Source organism: Anser cygnoides, chromosome 11 (assembly GCF_040182565.1).
Source record: "Anser cygnoides isolate HZ-2024a breed goose chromosome 11, Taihu_goose_T2T_genome, whole genome shotgun sequence".
Lineage (NCBI taxonomy): Eukaryota > Metazoa > Chordata > Aves > Anseriformes > Anatidae > Anser > Anser cygnoides.
This window is the reverse complement of record NC_089883.1, coordinates 6,018,626-6,036,647: the sequence shown is the minus strand read 5'-3', so window position 1 is coordinate 6,036,647 and position 18,022 is coordinate 6,018,626. Positions and strand designations below refer to the sequence as shown.

At 43.8% G+C, this 18,022-nt stretch overlaps 1 long non-coding RNA gene across 1 annotated transcript in view; it reads left to right on the top strand.

Moving 5' to 3' along the window:
- The window catches only part of LOC125183728 (uncharacterized), a 29,001-nt gene extending 24,803 nt beyond the window's left edge, over positions 1–4,198 (top strand). The window contains exon 5 of the long non-coding RNA XR_010834322.1: positions 4,093–4,198. This is a non-coding gene — a long non-coding RNA (uncharacterized lncRNA). The remainder of the gene's footprint in view (positions 1–4,092) is intronic.
- The last annotated feature ends 13,824 nt before the right edge of the window (positions 4,199–18,022 follow it).

Sequence of the window (18,022 nt, the reverse complement as noted above, 5' to 3'; positions counted from 1 at the left end):
GCAGTTTACTTGAAACAGTCAGTGTTAGGTCAAAGTAGGGCCCAAGCATCTGCTAAATAGAAGGACATTTCGTACTTAGCAAGGCATAATTAGACGTATCCCTGCACATTTTTCTTTGCACGAATAGGTAAATCCATGCTCATCCCAATGGTACCAACAGAAATAAAAGTCTGTACCTGGCACTGCTATGGACAGCCCTACACCAGAGATAATTTGGGCTGAAGAAGTAGTAGTATGGAGGCTGGTAATTGGTGAGGACAGATAAAACTGAGCAAGATGACACAGCTGTATCAGCGTGTCATTCATGCTGTCACAGAGCAGAGCTGCTGATAGCCTTGGTGCAGTTAGGGTGGAATTAGGGACATGGGAACCTTCGCTGGCAGTAGTGCAATATTCTTCATGTACTTACCCGAGTCTTGTCTTAAAGTGGCTGTCAGTGGGCTGAACAAAGAACCTGGCAGCTAAAGGTAGGGGTCCTTAGAATATCAACTGCCTTGGGGAAAGAAAGAAAATCATGTTGCTCTATTCCAGAGTAGATTTAAACATTTTCAGGCAACAAGTTTAACACAACCCAGGGAAGAAACAACCTGGCCCAGTGTCTGCCTGACCCTTGAGCTGGCCACACGCAGTCACAGCTGAACCTGTGCATCTGTATTAATGTTGTATTGGATCAGCTCTTTCCTCCCTACTTGAGCAGATATAGGGGCATGGCTTGGTAAGGGCATGGAGCAAGCACGCAGAGGTCTGCCCTCATCCATCCCTTGTGCTGCTGTAACCAGTCACCAGAGGTGCCCATCTCAGATGTGCACTGCATGTTCTCAGGGTTCACTTTTCTCTGTTATTGATTAATTCATTAATTAACTCAGGTTCTTGTTTGGGGTGAATGTAGAAGAGAAGTGGGAAAGGGGAGAAAAAGGGGCATGATTCTTGGCCAGACAGCTCGGGATTCATGTGAGCGGTGGTCTTTGAAGTTGTTTGGATAAAATCATGAAGGAGACACTGAGCTGAGAGAGAGGGGAACGTACATGGTGCTTTGTGTTTGTGTTGATTTAGAATGGGGATGCATTTAGCCACTAGGACCGTCATCTCTGTTATTTTATTATAAGCCACATGTAAAATGAGTGTCGCTTTCACAGCAGTGCCTATTCACCTTGCAGAAGTGATAGTCTGTGCTGGACCACTTGCACCTGAGACAAAGCCCAGCAATAAATCGATGGACTCAGCATAGTGCTGTCCAAACTAATTTTGGGGTGGAGCTAGCAGGAGGCTTGAAACTTCAGGCTGCTGCATGCAGGCAGCTCTGAGCCACTGGTGAGGCAGCAGGATGGGGCCGTCCACCTCTCCATCACTGGCAAAGTGACAGCAGGGCGCTGATTGAGTGAACCTCCCAAGTCCAAAGCACCGCATGGCTCCGGAGGATATGCTGAAAATCTTTCTCGGGGATTTGCACATCCTTACAACAACTGAGGGGTTGTAATGAAATGTTTGCTTATCATCCATTTAACCCACTTCGAAGAGGTCTGAGCCTGCATTGTAACCTCAGGTCAAAACTATTTTGGATAGCTGAAACTCATGATAAACACATGCTTTTGAAGGTTAGGAAGCCATCAGTGGGAGACATCAGATTCACTTCTTTATTATTAAAAGGGAAGAAAATCCAGGAGTGTTCAGAGCAGCAAGTTTTGTATAAAACATGAAAAGCAGGCAGGGGGAGGGGGCAGAAGGAAGGAGGAATCTTTTTTGATACCAAACAACATTGCTTCTGCAGCAAATCCTTTTCCTTGTAATTTAAGATTGCACTTGAAATAAGGAGCCAGCTGCACCCGGGGGGAGCAGAGGGCAGCCTGTCCTTTTGGGTACTTGATTGGCTCTTTCGTGTATACCTGATAATTACTAGGGAGCTGGAATCCAGTTGTGCTGCTTCCATGTGCACTGAGCAGCACCATCGTCACAGCAGCCCTGTTCGGTCAGAGACCTCCAAAAGCAGGAAGGATTGTCAGAGAGCACAGGTCTTTGCTAACAGCAAGTTATGCCTTATCTAAACTTACCGTAACCAGACTTGTTAAAGGGTTGTGCCTACTGTGGGGTTTTTAACTGAATTAAGCATGCTTGATTAAGGTATCTAAGTTAGGAAATACACCTTTATTTCCCAGCCCCACACAGAAATCCTGCTCCTCTCTCTGTAATAGGGGAGGATGCCCAGAGTATAGGCTCAGTTGCAGTCTCATGGATGTGGCTTTTAACAGCATCATCAGTCTGGGACTGAGAATTGAGATGAGAAGAGATGGGGAATCGCTTCTCACATGCCAGCTCTGAGCTACTGCTAACTGTTTGAGTATTGCACAGGGCAACCAGAAAAACTTTACTTTTTAATACTGCAGATCTTTATAGATGTGTGGCATGTGTGTCTATATGCGTATATGCAAATATGCAAGTCTCACCCCCAAAATCACAGTCCTGTGCCTTTATGCCACCTCTCTGAACTGTTTTCTGAATAAAGAGTGTAGCTCTGTGCTGCAGCGTTTCTGTTTCTCCTCAGTACCAGCCATACCACATCCAACAGATCCAACAGCGCACCCTTGCAGAACTTCTGCCTCTAATAATCCCGTTGTACAAGGTTCTCTGCCATAGAAGCCAGCTACAGCTGGAGTCAACAAAGTAAGCTCAAGGGATGCTAGCAGAGCATAAAGGCTGCATTGCCTCTTCCTGGGGCCTTTGTGCTAAGTGGGCTCAGTTTCCAAGTTGGGAGATGTTGTGTGCAAATTTTTTTTCCCCTAGTGGTCAGAGATGGCAAACTCCCTCTGGGATCTGTGCGTTCAGCTTTGTTCTTTCTCCCTCCCCTGCTGTCGCTGGTAATTAAAGCTGAGCGAAAAACCAAACATGCTATTTTTTGAATAGATATTTGAAATTTAAAGTGGAAAAAAAAAAGTTGTGAAACTTGTCAGATCAATGATTTGACACATATTATTTAGCTGGCTCTAAATATTCTGGAGTGAGAACTTAGCTAACAACTTGTTAACAAAGCATAATTCGGAATAAAACCCATCTCTCTCTTTGCTAGATGCATTTCAATATGGGGTTGGTTTTAATAACTGTCTTAAATGCTGGTGTGGTCCTTTGCACTGCAGTTTCTAAGGGTTTCTTCCACTGTAGTGCACAGAAGTAAGGGGGAAATGAATGCAGAGGCACCATGCAGCAAAGCCTGGTGCTCAAGGTATTGCCAGACTTTCTGATGGAACTTGCCCGAGCCACACACAGGGCACTGGAGTTGGGCAGCTCAAAGCAGGACTCGTGGCCAGCGCTTAAAACAGCAGCTCATCCTTCTAATTAAGCACCTGAGAACGGATGACACACGAGGAACAACTTCTCTGAGGAAAAAAGAAGAGGTCATTTTTCTCATATCATACCTGTGCTGCAGTCTGCTGTCTCTGGCCAGATTAACAAGCCTCACTATCTTTGGGCATCTTTTATATATCACTTTTTAATGAAAGATTAGCTGGCCTGTCTTTCTCTGAAGTGCATCTGTTCCCCCTCACACCTGTAAACAATAGATTTTTTGCACATGAAGTGAAAGGGCAAGCACACCTTGCTACCAGTTTTGACTCTGTAGAATGATGTAGCATATAATCTCTATTATTTTTCCTGTGATTTGTTAGTGACTGTTGCTAGGTAATGCCTTTTCCACTAAGCATCAGTGAGCTAATGTGAGGGCTTTGAGAATGTTTCATTACATAATTAAGCCCTTGGTGGTGCTGACTTCTACTTTACAAAAGTCTCATATCTTTTCCGTGTGAGCAAAAGAAGTTGTTAGGGCATTACGCATGAAGCCAACACAATTTCTTGTTACCATGTTCTCTATTTTTTCCTTATTTGTTACACACAGCTCTCATCCTCCAGCACGGTGGCATCTAGCTAGAGTCCAAAGTGTTCAGATAGGAAACACAACAAGTAGATGGAATGTATGACCCACCAGAACCATCACTGGATCCCAAATGTGTGTCTGGACTCCAACTGCTATTAAACAAATGGGGTACCTTTTACCTTTATTTTGACATCTGGACACTTAGTCTAACTGTGACCTTTGCTTCCCAGGGATAGGACTGAAATACAGAAGTGCTACCTCGAGAGGACATAACCAGATAGACTGCAAGGCAGAGGCAAGATTTTCCCCAACATCTTCATACTGGTGAGCCTCGAGGTACTATTTTTTTTTTTTTGGGGGGTGGGGGGGTGAGGGTGGGATAAGGAAATGCATGGAGGGCATTAAATTGAGAATATGTTAAAACAGAACAACGACAGCAAAACAGAGTTTGTATTTATTCAGGCTTCACATTAAGTATCAATGTCAGCAACTTCTGCTGAAGGAGGAATGTTTGGACTTCACAGCATACAGGACTGTGAGGCATTAAGCCACCCTGATGCAAATTTGCTTATCATCAAGGATACCTAGCAAATAAGCAAGAAAAAAAAATATACAAGGAGCTTTGATCAGCCCTGGCACTGTGTGTGAAACTCTAGCTTCATTGGAAAGTGTCAGGGTAAGTGAAAGAAGGGCCTTTGTAATTGTTGTCTTACAATTATGTCACTCATTCCTGTAGCCTTCATTTTCCCTGTGCAATTTGTAAGAGATGAGTCATTCAAAGTACCTCTGTTTACAGAGAGCCTCAGTAATCCAACACTGTGGCCAGGCAGATTCCATGAACTGCAGACCCCAGTGTTGACAGATGGGGTTTGTGAGTAATTGTTTGATGGGCACTGTGGGTGAGGCTGTAGGGAAGTAGCAGGAGAAAGGGGTGCTGTGGGTTTTTTTTGAGCTTGGAGGTCACGTCAGCTACCAGCAAGAGCATCTTTCAGTGTTTTTTGATTGCATTGTTATTTTGGTACTGGTGATGATAAAGTTTTAAACGGGGAAGGGCAAGGAGGATACTTCTCTTATCCTACACAGCACTGCAGATGCTGGTGTTAATGTTAGCTAGGGGCAGGATCTCAGGAGCTGCTCACTTTGCACCAGGCACGAGCCAGAAGAAAGGGAATATGAACAAAGTGGGGATTGCTGCATTCATGCAGAGTAGTTTGTGTAGAAAATGTCAATCTGGTGAGCAAAGACAAAATGATATGTCTGAAGATGCAAATTCTTTCCACAGAATGGATGTAGCATAGACAGTAGTGCAAGTCATTCTACACACTGATAAAGTAGCCTTAGACCAGTTCAGTCTATTTTTATGGCTTGGTCAGTTTGGTGATTAAATCCAGTAGATTTCCATTCTGTAATTAAACAACAACAACAAAACAAAGTAATAATAATAAAAACAAAACAAAAACCATAAAATGCAAAAAAAAAAAAAAAAAAAGGCAAAATAAGCAAAATCTCCAGGGTCTGTTGCATGAAAGCCACTCAACAGCAAATTAGCTAATATCGGTAATCTTCTTGCTATGCAAGCTTCAGGATACTGCAAAGCATAGTTCAGGTATTGGAAAGCTAACAATTATTTATTATGTGTCTCAAAGCATTCAAGATCTCAGTCACAGGATCCCTTGTGTTTGAGGGCTGTAAAACCAGGGAACAAAAGAAGAGTCCCCAACTAACACTCACCAAGTAACTACAAGGCAATTGGCAACAGATGAATACCGACAGAGGCAGAGTGGTACGCTGGGAATGATTACAGCAGAGCTGTCAGCATGAAAGGCAGTGCTCATGAAATACCTTTAATCTAGCTACCAGTATTATTCTTTTTCTGGGCAATCAATATTTTCCCTTAGCCCAATATCTCACAAGATGGAGCAAGTTGTGTTCAGAAGTGCTGTGCTCCTGTGTGAGAGTGACCTCTGTTCTCTTCTCCACCAGGTGAGAGACAGAGAGCTCCCAGCCTGTTAAAAGCCAGACTGAAGCAAAGGGGGGGGATCCCCAGGATCCTGGCCCTGGGCGTCTCGCCCTGAAGCAGAAGACAACATTGTCACTGAAAACAGCAAGTTCTCATTCACAGTTATGTCTCATGTTAATTACTACAGACAAAATTCTCCTTGATCTTAATCATGCAGGTCAAAACAGAGAAGTTTATCACTTCAGAACATCAAGCTTTGCTTTCATCTGCATGCAGGACATCATTCTGAAATTGCTTTTAATCAATTAAGGGGAAAAAAAAAAGACAAAGAATTCAAAAGTTTGCTAGTAACTGGAGTTGTCATCTCTTTGTTAAAACTGAGGGAAAAGGAGGCTCTCTAGTCATTAGTCGTTGGTTGGATGTGTCCATAAACACACACCCTCACCAGAGCAGGTAAAGCATGAGCGAGAGCCATGAACAAATATTGACAATCGCTTCCCGCAGTAGTCATGCAGGAGCCTCGTCACATCATTCTTACTTCGTTAATTTAAATCCAAGTTGTTAGCTCTATTAGATCCCTGTTTACTGTGCCATAGGAAATACCGCTGGCTCAAAAATCCAACATTTTTCACAGCAAGTGGATGCATATCGGCTGTAATTTACTGCACAGTGTACCTACGCGCTCCCACATTAGCAGTAATCTCTGTCGTGCTCACGCCAACATTCCAGCAGTATTTGGCATTTCACAAATGCAGTATTTATCACTGAAGTTCATGTAAAGTTGCCAACCCTAACAAGGCTTATCAGCTTTTACAAACCATCTCTGTCCACTGGATTGTGACGTGCTGAGGGTAATTCTGCTCACTGTGCAGCCATCAGGTGCAAAGGGGGAAGGGGAGCTTCAAAGCAGCATTTTGGATCACTTTAAATGAATCGTGAAATCAAATGTCCATATAGTTTTTAAGTTCCTGCAGGTGAGATGTAACCTGCAAGCTGGGCACCTAGAGCAGTCTCTCAGTCATGTAAAAACGTCTCATCGTTACCGATGTGGCAATTATGCCCTGAAAAATCCCAGTACAGTGGCTGAATGAGGGGAGCTGGGTCTCGAAGCTCAGCTCCAGTGGTTGCCCCGGGTGGCTGGGGGGACATCAGGGCACTCTGGTTCACTTCCCCTTCTGCCGAGAATGAAAATATCACCGTTGCTGGATTTATTTCAGAGCCATATCGTCAAGTATTATCAAATACATAAGTGTATAAATCTTTGCCTCTGATTTTTTTAAAAGATTTGGAGGATGTGGAGAAAGTTTTTTATGTATGGTATTGTCACGGAGGACTTGGTGGCCTCCTTCCCTGCTGATCCAGCCCTGTATCGAGGACAAGAATGAAGGCAATAAGGTTTGAAAAGGGGCTTGCCGTACCTGTGTCATGTGTGTATGCATGCCCCTGGGTATATAACGCCCCATCACCACCCCTTTCCTGCTCATCATGCACAAATGTGACACACTGATGTGGGTGGAATTTGATTGAGAAATGAGCTACTGTTTGTATTGTCATCACAGAGCGTTCAAACAGCAGGAAGCCAGTCTGAAAAAATCAAGATGCTAAAAATTGCTGCTCCCCCTCTCCCCATGCTTTTGGAATCTTCGGTCCACATTCAGATCACTTGTGCAAGGTGGTGTTGGGATTTTTGTTATAAATAGGAGTCAGAAACATCTCTTTTAAACATTTGTGAGGTCTTGTTTGATTCGCTCTCATTTAATTCCATGATTTCAAGAGTCAGACTGTTAAGTTTAATGTCTTGAAATAATTTCTTGAATATTGTGTATGCTTTCATAGTTCTATTGACTTCAGCTGAGATATTCCAATTCACACCAATTGAAGATATGTCCCCTAGCATTGGAAGTGTAAAAGAATAAGACCAGGCAAAATTCGTGTACAGAGCAAAGTAATTTATCCCCTGCCAGGTGAACATTTGCAATGGCTGAAGAACAGACTAGGAGATCTTACAGAGTTATGAAATGAAAGACACATTAATTGTATTTGAAAAGTCTGAAGCTTAGGTAGTTTCGTGCATGCTGATGCGGAGCTGCAAACACATTTCCTTGCTAGCAAGTGCTTCAGGGCCATCGGTGTGTCTGTTTAATTGCCATCACCACATTTACTTGCTGTACTCACACTGGCCACGGCAGCCTGTGCTACTGAGCAGGCACAGCCCCAAGCTGACTCCTTCAGCTGGCCATGGGAGCCCCACTGAAGAGCATCCCTTCAATTAAAACAGACACGGTCACACCTACAGGCAATGTTTCCATTGCCTGTTATTTATCATCCACTGTGCTCTTTGCACATACAGTCCATGGCAAAATTTTCCATAGTAGCAGTTTGAACTGCTACTTTTTTGAACAACAAATGTTCATGAAAAGGGAATGCCTTTTTTTTTCTTTCCATTTTTTTTTTTTTTTCTCCAAGGATCCTTGTTGGTGGTGTTTTTTTTTGCAGCTAGTGAAATCCAAGGCACAGGCGTTGTGGCTTGGAGAGCAGAAGTGGGTTCCCTGCCTGCCTCCGTGGCTGACTCATGCTCTAACCTTGCTCAGGTCACCTAGGTGGTGTTGTTGTTTTCTGTTTCTCAGTCTTTCCCCTCACAGTTCTGACATCATAACATCATCTTGGCTCTAGCACCAATCTGTATCACTTCAGATATACGTTACCTTCTACAAAAATACCCTCCCACCCTTATACCCTAAAAAATCAAAGTAGTCAAAAGTCCAAATTTAGATTGAAAAAGGACAACCGTGCAGACAAGAGGATGTTTTTCAAATTTGAGTTGATAACTTTTTTTTTTTTTTCCTTTTCTTGAAACACTCTTGGTTATAAAACCTTAATCTTTAAGTTGATAATTCAGCCTGCTACCAGGAGTTCCTGAGTGTGCTGGGCCAGCCGGCAGCCTGAGCTGGGAAACGTTCTTCATCACTTTGCCAAGGGTGAGGATGATTTCTTTGCAGGTGTCACACAGCTGCAGGATGATGCCCTGTCCCCGTCCACCCAGTCCCATCCCCTGCGTACTCCCTGCCCTCTCCCCACAGCTGGTTTTTGCATTACTTCTGCTGCTGTCTCCGTGCTGCCTCAGTTACAGCAACGGAGGAAGAGGAGGAAGCAAGAACAGACAAAACAGTCTTCCTACTGCATCCTAGCCTGGCTGTACAAACATTTGCAGCAACAAAAACCAGCAGTCTCAAGGAGATTCCTGCTCTAGACCTGTAATCCTGGGCTGGAAAAATCTCTGTTCAGATGCAATCATCAGTGGATCCTACTGCCATCCCATTAATCTTCTCTCCTTTCCCACCTCGCCCCTGCCAAAGCTTAAAGCCCATAGCCAGGGCAGCTTTGCATCAAAGATATGCAATTCCTTCTCTTTTTTCTTTCTTCCCTTCAAATATTTTTGAGGGACTAGTGAGAAGCAGTTAATGAAAAAAATAAATAAAAGCTTGTTTTGCTGCATTTTGGGAGGAAATGAACTTGGGTATGTCGAAATGCTCCCACAAGGCTCAGATTTTAGAGAGCGATGAATCACTTGCTGAAGATGTGTTTTTCTCCTCTGACTGCACAAGGTGCCCAGACACCTTCTGTAGGCACTGTGCAAGAGCCCCTGTGTGTAGGCAGGCTGAACGCGGCTCCGCTGGCAGGCTGCTTGTGCCGCTTTGCAAGTGGGTGGCATTACCGTGCCCGCAGGGCAGCGCCGTTGCTGGCCAGTTACCCCAGGCCAATCTGCCAGCATGCTATGCTTGGGTAGTCTCAGCTCGGGGGCTGTGCCATGCTGCTCCTGCACCCCCTAGGACAGCATCTCCTCAAGGGTGCACTGGTCTGGATGGAGAGCTCTGCTGACGTGGCTGCAGCCCTTTGCATGGTGATGGGTGCTCCTGGCCCTGTTTGGACATTGCTTCAACACCCCAGCCTGGCTCTGGAGGACTAAGTGAGCACACACTAAATATGAGGTGTAGCTACTGTGTGGTAAATCTGTATCATTCACGTATCTAAACCCTTAAGCCCTGAGCCACCATTCCTTGCAGAGAGCTTGGCATGGGTTCCCCTGCTCCTCCAACAGGTTGGTGGTGGCTCCTGGTGTTTGTTGGGGCTTGAGCCTCGGTGGCTAGCTGTGAGGAATGGATTAGAGAGTCAAAGACCTTTCACAGAGAAAGTCCTGACCCCAGATCCATAAATAAGTCACCCTCTAGCCCTCTTTGCCTATGTCTGTGCCATCCTGAGCACGAACAGAGGGAGGCTGTGAGCCCGGGCTCTCCAGCAGATCTTCACTGTCACAGAGGCACAGAAGGAAAAGTAGTCTGTAAGACAGAGAACACACATCATGCCTTTACATTGTACTGCAATCTCTCGATATTTTGTATGTACTTATTGCTCTGAGTTTGTATCTCTTTCCCACCTGTACTTACACTGTCTTTTTTCTGTGGCTTGTTATTATTTCTATTGAGCAATCTTCAGCCGAACTGGGAGATCTCGCAGTGACTCACTTACTTGAACATTATTGCCTAGTTCTTTACACAAGACAGATTGGATATGAATGAGATCTCTTGTCCTCATGAGCATTATATTTATTTCACAAGACATTTTCTTCAGAACTCTCCCTGCAATAAATTATGTGGTATATTTATTTTTTCTTCTACCATGCTATAGCTCTGTGCTTTTTTTGTTGTTTCTCATTTTTCAGACACTACTACTTCTATGATCTGCTGTTGTTTTCTGCCTTTTTTTTTTTCCTTACAATCTTTTAGCTATATTCTTGGGATTTTTTCCCTTGTGCATTTTTTTAGCATACTGCGTGCATTTGACGAAGTCAAACTGAGAGCTTGAGATAAGTATTTAAAGTAACAAAATGAATTCCCTCTTTTATCTTTCAGACTTTGTGTAATGACTGGGAAAAAAAAAAGAAAAGGAGAAAAGAAAAGCAGGTGAAACATTTTAAATGAAGTGTAGAACTGTAGGGAATATACACATATGTATTATTTTCTGATCATCATAATGTCAGCTGGGTGAAAGACTTTGGAGAGGTTTACTTCTAAAGAATCACTTGCCTGGATTTCAACAACTGCCTTTGGGAAGAGCCTGTAATAACACATTTGCTGAAACCCCTCTGTAATCAGAGGGAGGGTGAGTATGTTCGGGGTAGATGGCACTGAGATGGGACTTGGAGATATCACATGTCTAAGGTATTTATAGGAGTCTAATCGTAGGACTATATCTCGTTGTCAGTGTATCCATCAAAACTTCTCCATGTTTCTTTGTTTCCCAGCTCTCCTGCCCGATCTCTCATGACATCTTGGCCTTTTTACTCCCATGTTCTTTGATAAAGATGTGATAGATAGAAGCCCAGATTAAATCCAGTTCTGGCCTTTCTCTGGGAGAGTGCTGGAGGTAAACACAGTTTGAATTGAAGCTCAAGTATAAGTAATCCAGTGGGCAATTTGAAATCTAGGTACAAACTGGACTTTGAGCATTGCTGCTTAGTTCTATTTCTATTTTCCCAGAAAGGGAAACTACATTATTCAAACAGAAAGTTCTGCTAGTCACAGGGCAGAAGGCTTCTTCTGAAGCAGGTCTAACTTGTTGTACCCCAGCTGTGCCAGCTGTTTTTAACTTAAGTAACATCTCTAGTTGATGAAACAGACAGGTTAGTAGGGGATTCATCTCATATATGTCATATAAAATCAGAGTTGACTTTAAGAAGGTACTGATTTATTTTTGTATAGCTTCAAGAAGAAAGTCAAGTACCAAAACATCTGCTCACAGAGGGAGCCTTTGACGATCTATTCATTAAAATACACTGACAATTAGTCTGTGGCGCTATGCCCATCCTGGCTGAGCCTTAGTGTCCAACACGTAGTGTTAGGCAGGAGTATAGGAAGATATAAAGGGTCTGCCAGACTATTCCTCCAAGTCTACTGCTGTACTGTGTTTAACTACTAATGACTGTTTGTTTCTCCTCGAGATTACTGGCTGGTGTTTAAAGCTAGAACTAAACTTCTTCACCCAGAGTGCAGTACAGAACTAGGACATGTCTTTCAGGGAAGTGGTGGGATTTCGCTCCCTGGTGACTTTCAGGGATCATCTACACAAAGCCATCACCGACCTGATCTAGTGTTGATGTTAAAGCTGCTTCAAGCGGAGGTTGGCCTAGAAACCCCCGGAGGTCCTTTTCAAATGTTTTTTTTTCCTATGATTTTACAGTTCTGGTAAGTGTGTTACAGTAAAATAACCAGATGGATTTTTTGGAAGTATAGAACAGATACCCTGAAGGCAGAAAACAGTATGTGGAGAGAGAAGACAAGGAGGGGGAAGAAGCTCACTTCTTTCCATTTATGAGTTAGAGAACCAGGACTCTTACAAGGAGTTGAGAAATTCATCTTGATTTGGAGATGAGAAAAACAAACACTTCTAAGTAGCCTCTCGCTCTCCGCCTGCCTGGCTTGTGATCCTCATCCAGTCTTGAGAAGGGTAGACAGTGTTTCAAATGTAAGGGTCAGCCTGGTTCCTGCTCTATCTAATCAGTTCACTGTACATATCTTTCCAGTAGGGATTAAATATGTCTTGTCTCCTGTGGTTTTATTAAAGGGCAGAGAGGAGGCAAGGAGCCTTTTGCTTCTGACAATGTTTCGGCTGCTTGCCCGAGGTATCTGCTGCTGGAGAAGAGGGAAGGAAGAACAGAGAGATCTCATTGCTGTGCCCCGTGCTACTGCAGGAGAACTTGATGGTGTGCTGGGTTCATACCTTATACTTGCTCCCTCTGTGCACGGGGCCAAATCAGCAGGAGTGAGGGTAGAGGGAGTGTTAGAAAAGTGGAGGTTCAGAAAGTGCCTAGCATCCTTCTCTATCACCTCCACAGGCAATAGTTCTAATGGTCGTTGTGTGCCTGGAACAGTTTTGCAGCCAGGGTTGCTCAGCTAAGGACACCTCACCCTGGGATCTGAAGTTTAATTTTACCCTTGGGACAAGCCAGTCTCATTTGCTCGCTTTCCTGCATGTCTTCCTCCTACTGGATTAGGCAAAACCTGCTGCTGCCACTGAAACTGTTGATTTTTCATGCAAAGCTGGAGTTTTTGTACTCAGCAAGGGAAAGGGCCCGCTCTGGCTGTTCTGCCAGTAGATGTCCCTGCACGCACGGCTGTGGTGGACGTGCTGTGTCTGCCCAAGCAGAACCAGCCTCTGAGATGCTGAACTTCATGTCACTTCTGATGAGATTTGTTCACATAGATTTTTTTTTTTTTTCCTTCCCATTTGGTCTTCTGGTGTAAAGTTTGATAAAACCCTTTAAATACTGACACTAATTTTATTTATTTATTTATTTATTTATTCTTAAAAGGTTATTTTTTCATTGCAAAACACACTTTATGTTACCGATAAATATTTTTGTGTTTATTTATAAGGACAGTCAGAGTAGTGAGCTCAGACAAAGACCCTGAACTGCTTTACTCTCTGCCCTTCTGTTCTGTGGTCAAATAACTTCCACAATTTTTCCCTTCCTTGCTTTTTGTTCGAGCAGACCTTGTTTTGGTGTACTGCAAAGAAGAAAACAAGACCAAACAAAAGCAAACAGTGCTGAGCACCAGGTCCTCGCTGTTTGGTGGGCGTCGCTTAACAATTTTACAGACATCTGTGTGTCTCAGCCTTCAGCCTGCAACACATCTTCTGTAACATGAGAATTTATCAGCTGGCTTTCATAGTCCTGTAGGTGAGTTTTACTCAGTGCTCTGTATTATAATCCTACAATTACATGCTTACATGCATACCAAAGGACCACCAGAAAGTTATCTTCAAAAGTGCAAAGACCCTTACTGCTCCTCTCCCTGGGAATAAGGGGATGATAATTGCTTCGGAGGGCAATTACCTTTACGCACTATTGTTTCCCCCCCCCCCCCCCCCCCCCCCATGCCTGCCAGCCCTCGGTAGGAGCTTTTTCCAGCGCAGGACTGCTCCAACTGTGCCCAGAACACGCAGGGAGACGGCTCCTGGTCGGCAGAGGAGGGCCTGGACATGCTCGTGCTACGATGCTGCTGCCAGCCCTGCAGCTCACAGTGCTCGGCTCGGAGGAGGACTGCCACTCTCCCTGGCAGCCTCTTGCTCCAGCTTTGAAGCAGTGGTGGCAAGGGGCTTCAAAAAGACGAGTGCCGCAGCCACGAGCAGGGGAACGGCTCAGTAAGTGATTGGTGGAATAGGAATATTTATTGATTTAAGAGCATTCTTTTCTTTTGCCTTGCCTTTGTCTTCTAAGGCAACTTTCTTTTAAATTTATGTCCCACATTGTCACATCAGGAGGAAAATACATGAGAAATGTTTTGTTATTTCAAATTTATTGCATATTACGTCAGCTGGCATTGTGGACTCACAATATGTAATGCTTCATAAATTATGAAAAATAAATGTTTTATGGGCTTACTATGCACTCTGAAAACCGTTGAGCTGGGGAGACTCACTGACCCCCGTACAAATTAATGCGCACAATATTTTCATTATTGCAGTTCATATGGGAAGTTTGAATATCTTTATTTATTTCTTTAAAGGAAAACGAAGACAGAAGTTGCTTAAATCCAGTTAGCTTTTCTGGCAAGAAGCAGGTATCATTTCACCCAGCTCATAACCTATTGCTTCCCTCACAGTCATTGTTATTCCAGGCCAAAGCTGAAACTCAAAATCAAAACTGCAAGGACTTAGCACACTCTTCCAAAGGTCAAATCCTGCAGTCCTTCACCAGGCAAACTAAACCTCTACTTTGGTAGGATTTTGTCTACACAAGGACTGCGGCGTTTGCAGAAAGCTAGGAAAGCACAAATCAGTCTCCTTCAGCAGGGAAGGCAGTAAAAGAGATTTCTACCCAACTTTCCAGCTCTGCTTTCCCTGAGTGCGATGAGGAGCAGCAATCAGACTAGTACTGTGTAGCTCAGCCATCAAGGGCCCCACCAGCAGCAAAAAGCTAAATCTCAAGGCACCAGAGATCTTAAACCTTATTGAACACAGCAGTCTTCAGCTCCAAGCTGCAGGAATTGGAGGGAAACTTCATCTGCCTGCACGGGAAAATGTGTCGTCCCATTTTCTGAGGAGCAAAAGTTCACTCCAACATGTGGTGCATGGGAGGTGTGTGTGTTTGGGGGTAGAGGGCACGGTGACGTTAGGTACGAGGAATGGTGAAGCACTCTCAGCTGCTTTTTTTATTATTTATATTTTCCCTCTCTTGCACCCAAATATTTCTGCTCCTTGCAAAAAGAGGTCAGGTGTTGTAACTCTCCCCGGATGGCTTTCGTACTGCCCAGATCCACCGCTGTGTTTCTAATAAAGCCACCAAGAGCATAACCAGGAGCTCCCTGCATGAGCTTATGTGATGTGATCCACTGCTTCAGAGGACTCCTTTAACTTGGGGCTGGATGGAGTGAAAAACCTTCCAAGTTATTTTCTCCTAATTCAAGTCAGCTGAGGCATCAAAATGTCGGGCAGATGGACAAGATCTTTGGCTGGAGCCATCCTGTTTGCTGCTGCTGCTAGGGCTATTGCAGTCAACACTTAGAGATTTTACTTTATTTATTTAAACTTCAATGAGTTTTTCAGAACATTAGCCTTTACATAAGCATGTCAAAGGAGACTCCTGTGTGCTTTTTAGTCTAAGAGCCCATGCTCTCAGGACGACAAATTGCAATAAAGTGGATTAAACTGAGACCACTACCCATTCCCCCCAAAACAGTTTCCTTCTCTCTCCCTCTTTCCCTTCATAGCGCTAGGAAGAAATATTGGATTTAAATGTTGTGGTTAAATGACAGTCATCATTACGGCCACTTGGCCAGGACACAGTGAAAATTATTTTCTTGGCAACTGTATTTTCTCAGAATTGTTAACTCCAGTCGTGCTAACCCCGGGGACTCTTTGTGCTGGGGAGACGCAGGAGAACAAACAAAATGAACAAAGTACACCCCAAGTTTGTACTTTTTTTTTTTTTTTTTTGGCCGTGATTTTTTTTTTTTTCAGTGGAAAGGAAGCCTGCTTTTGCCTTTCTCATCCAGTGGAGGGCAGTTGAGTTCCACGACAAAGAACGAAGCGAAATTGCACCACGGTGTAAAACTCTCAAGGAGGCAAGCGATGATTGAAATTAACTGTTCTTTGCCTGCGTGAAATATCACTTAGGAATACCTGAAGAATTAAAAGGAGGAAATGGAAAGCTTTTCAATTTAAACTGCTTTTTAAACCGCTTTGTTAGTAGAGCAGGAGCAGATCTAAAAGTTTTCTTCAGCAGTTGAAGAAAAAAAGACATATCCATATACACAAGTTTCAAGGGTCTCTATTTTATATGTTAATCAGAATTTCCAGTATATGGATATTAATGAATAAAGTTCCTGGTTTTCCTTTTGCTTCCTGACCTCAACAGTCTTTAAGTTTTAATTCTGTACTCATAATTTCAGCATGAGGAACATTTTTTAAAGCCAAATGATCCTTTCTTGATGTTTCAGCTGTACCAGAAAGAATAAGACAAATCTCAGGAACTGGGATTGCAAGGTAAATTTAGCCATTGCTGAAACTGTGACCAGTTTTGAAATGTTCCCCTAAACGAAAAGTTTAAAACAAACATTCCAATCAGAAACAGAAACCTTACCATGTTGCTCTTAAAAACTGGTCTCGTCAAACTCCTCCAGTTTATAGCATGGACCCTTGGGCTATTGCAGTCTAGAAAAATCTGAAATAAAAACCACACTGTTTTCTGGGTCTGATCATGCATCACTCCTTTAAAAAAAAAAAAAAAAGGAAAAAAAAAAAAAGGGCCTCCTAAGAAATACAAAGTTTAGGCCTTCTTTACATGTGGTGTTCTTTTTAAAAGAAAACAGTCCAGTGTGTCCTTATTGAAAATACACCATTTTAGGTGCATTCACTTTAAAGGGAATCACAGGTGTTTAGAAACAGAAAGCTTTAAAAATGTTTGCAATCGCAGTTGCACATAAATATTATTATGGTCAGCATTCTAGTTATTTTTCACATTATCAGGGTTATTTACTTCTCAGATTTTATTTGCTTCCCATCGTTAGTCTCATGCTACTGTAGTAGAAGATCAGGCACAAATAAGTGCTTACACTGAAAATTAAGTTTCTGTAAGTAACTATTTTAAAATGGTTGCTTTTATGTTTACTGCTGAAGGATCTCAAGCACTCCTGCCAGAAAGGAAAGTATTTATTATCTCTCTTTTACAGATGAGGAAACTGAGACACTGTGAAATTAAAAGCTTGGGGAAATTAGTACACAGTAAATTACGGTGTGAATTTACTGTGTACTACCCACCCTGCACGAACTCATCATGTGGACTGGCAAAGAAAAAGGATTAAATTCCTTTAAATTATCTCACATTTGCCATGGACAGACAGCTACCATGGATCAGCTGACATGCAGCAACTTCATAACCCGCAGCGAGCCGTTCGCACGGTGAATCCCCTCGGAGAAGAGGGGCAGAGTCACAGGGCACTGTGCCGAGCAGCTCATCCCCTGCAACTTCATGCAAGAGTTTATTAGTCGCTAATTTCCCCAGCTGGCCAGATCCTAAGGGGGTTTACTTAAAAATCACAAAGGAAATCTCTGGCAGAACTCAAAGTAAGACTCAAGCATCCTTGCAGCCTTGAAATCTGAAGCTGTGAGTTAAAAGCAAAAATAGCAGGAGGAAATAAGTGGTGTTTGCTTCGAAGGACAGACTGACTGCGGGGTGTTTCTAGGGGATGTATGAGTTAAACCAGTGAGTTAGAGCGGTGAGATCAGAAGGTGAGCCATGGCACTTGAAAACCACCCTGATGTCTTGGAGTTTGGGGTCTTAAAGCCGCTTCCAGCAGCTGCACAGCCTAGCAAACCTGCAGGAGTTTGATCTGCAAAGCCACACGGCATCCGTCTGTCCTGGGAGTCCCACCGGGCACCTCCTGCAGCCCTCCAGCTGGGTCAGGTCCGTGTGCGTGTGTGTGAGAGCAGGGCACTCAGCCTGCACAGTGACCTCCTTGCCAAGTGCCCTTCACCCTCAGCAGTGCCACTTCTGGGAAGCAGAGCGGCTGGACACGACTGCCGTGGCTCTGCCCAGCCCTGGCAGGGACCTCTGGGCTTGGGAGGCCGCTGGCGAGGCTCCGGGAGCGACCTCCTTGCTCCACAGCACGCTGAAGGGCTGATGTTGAAACGGCTTTGGC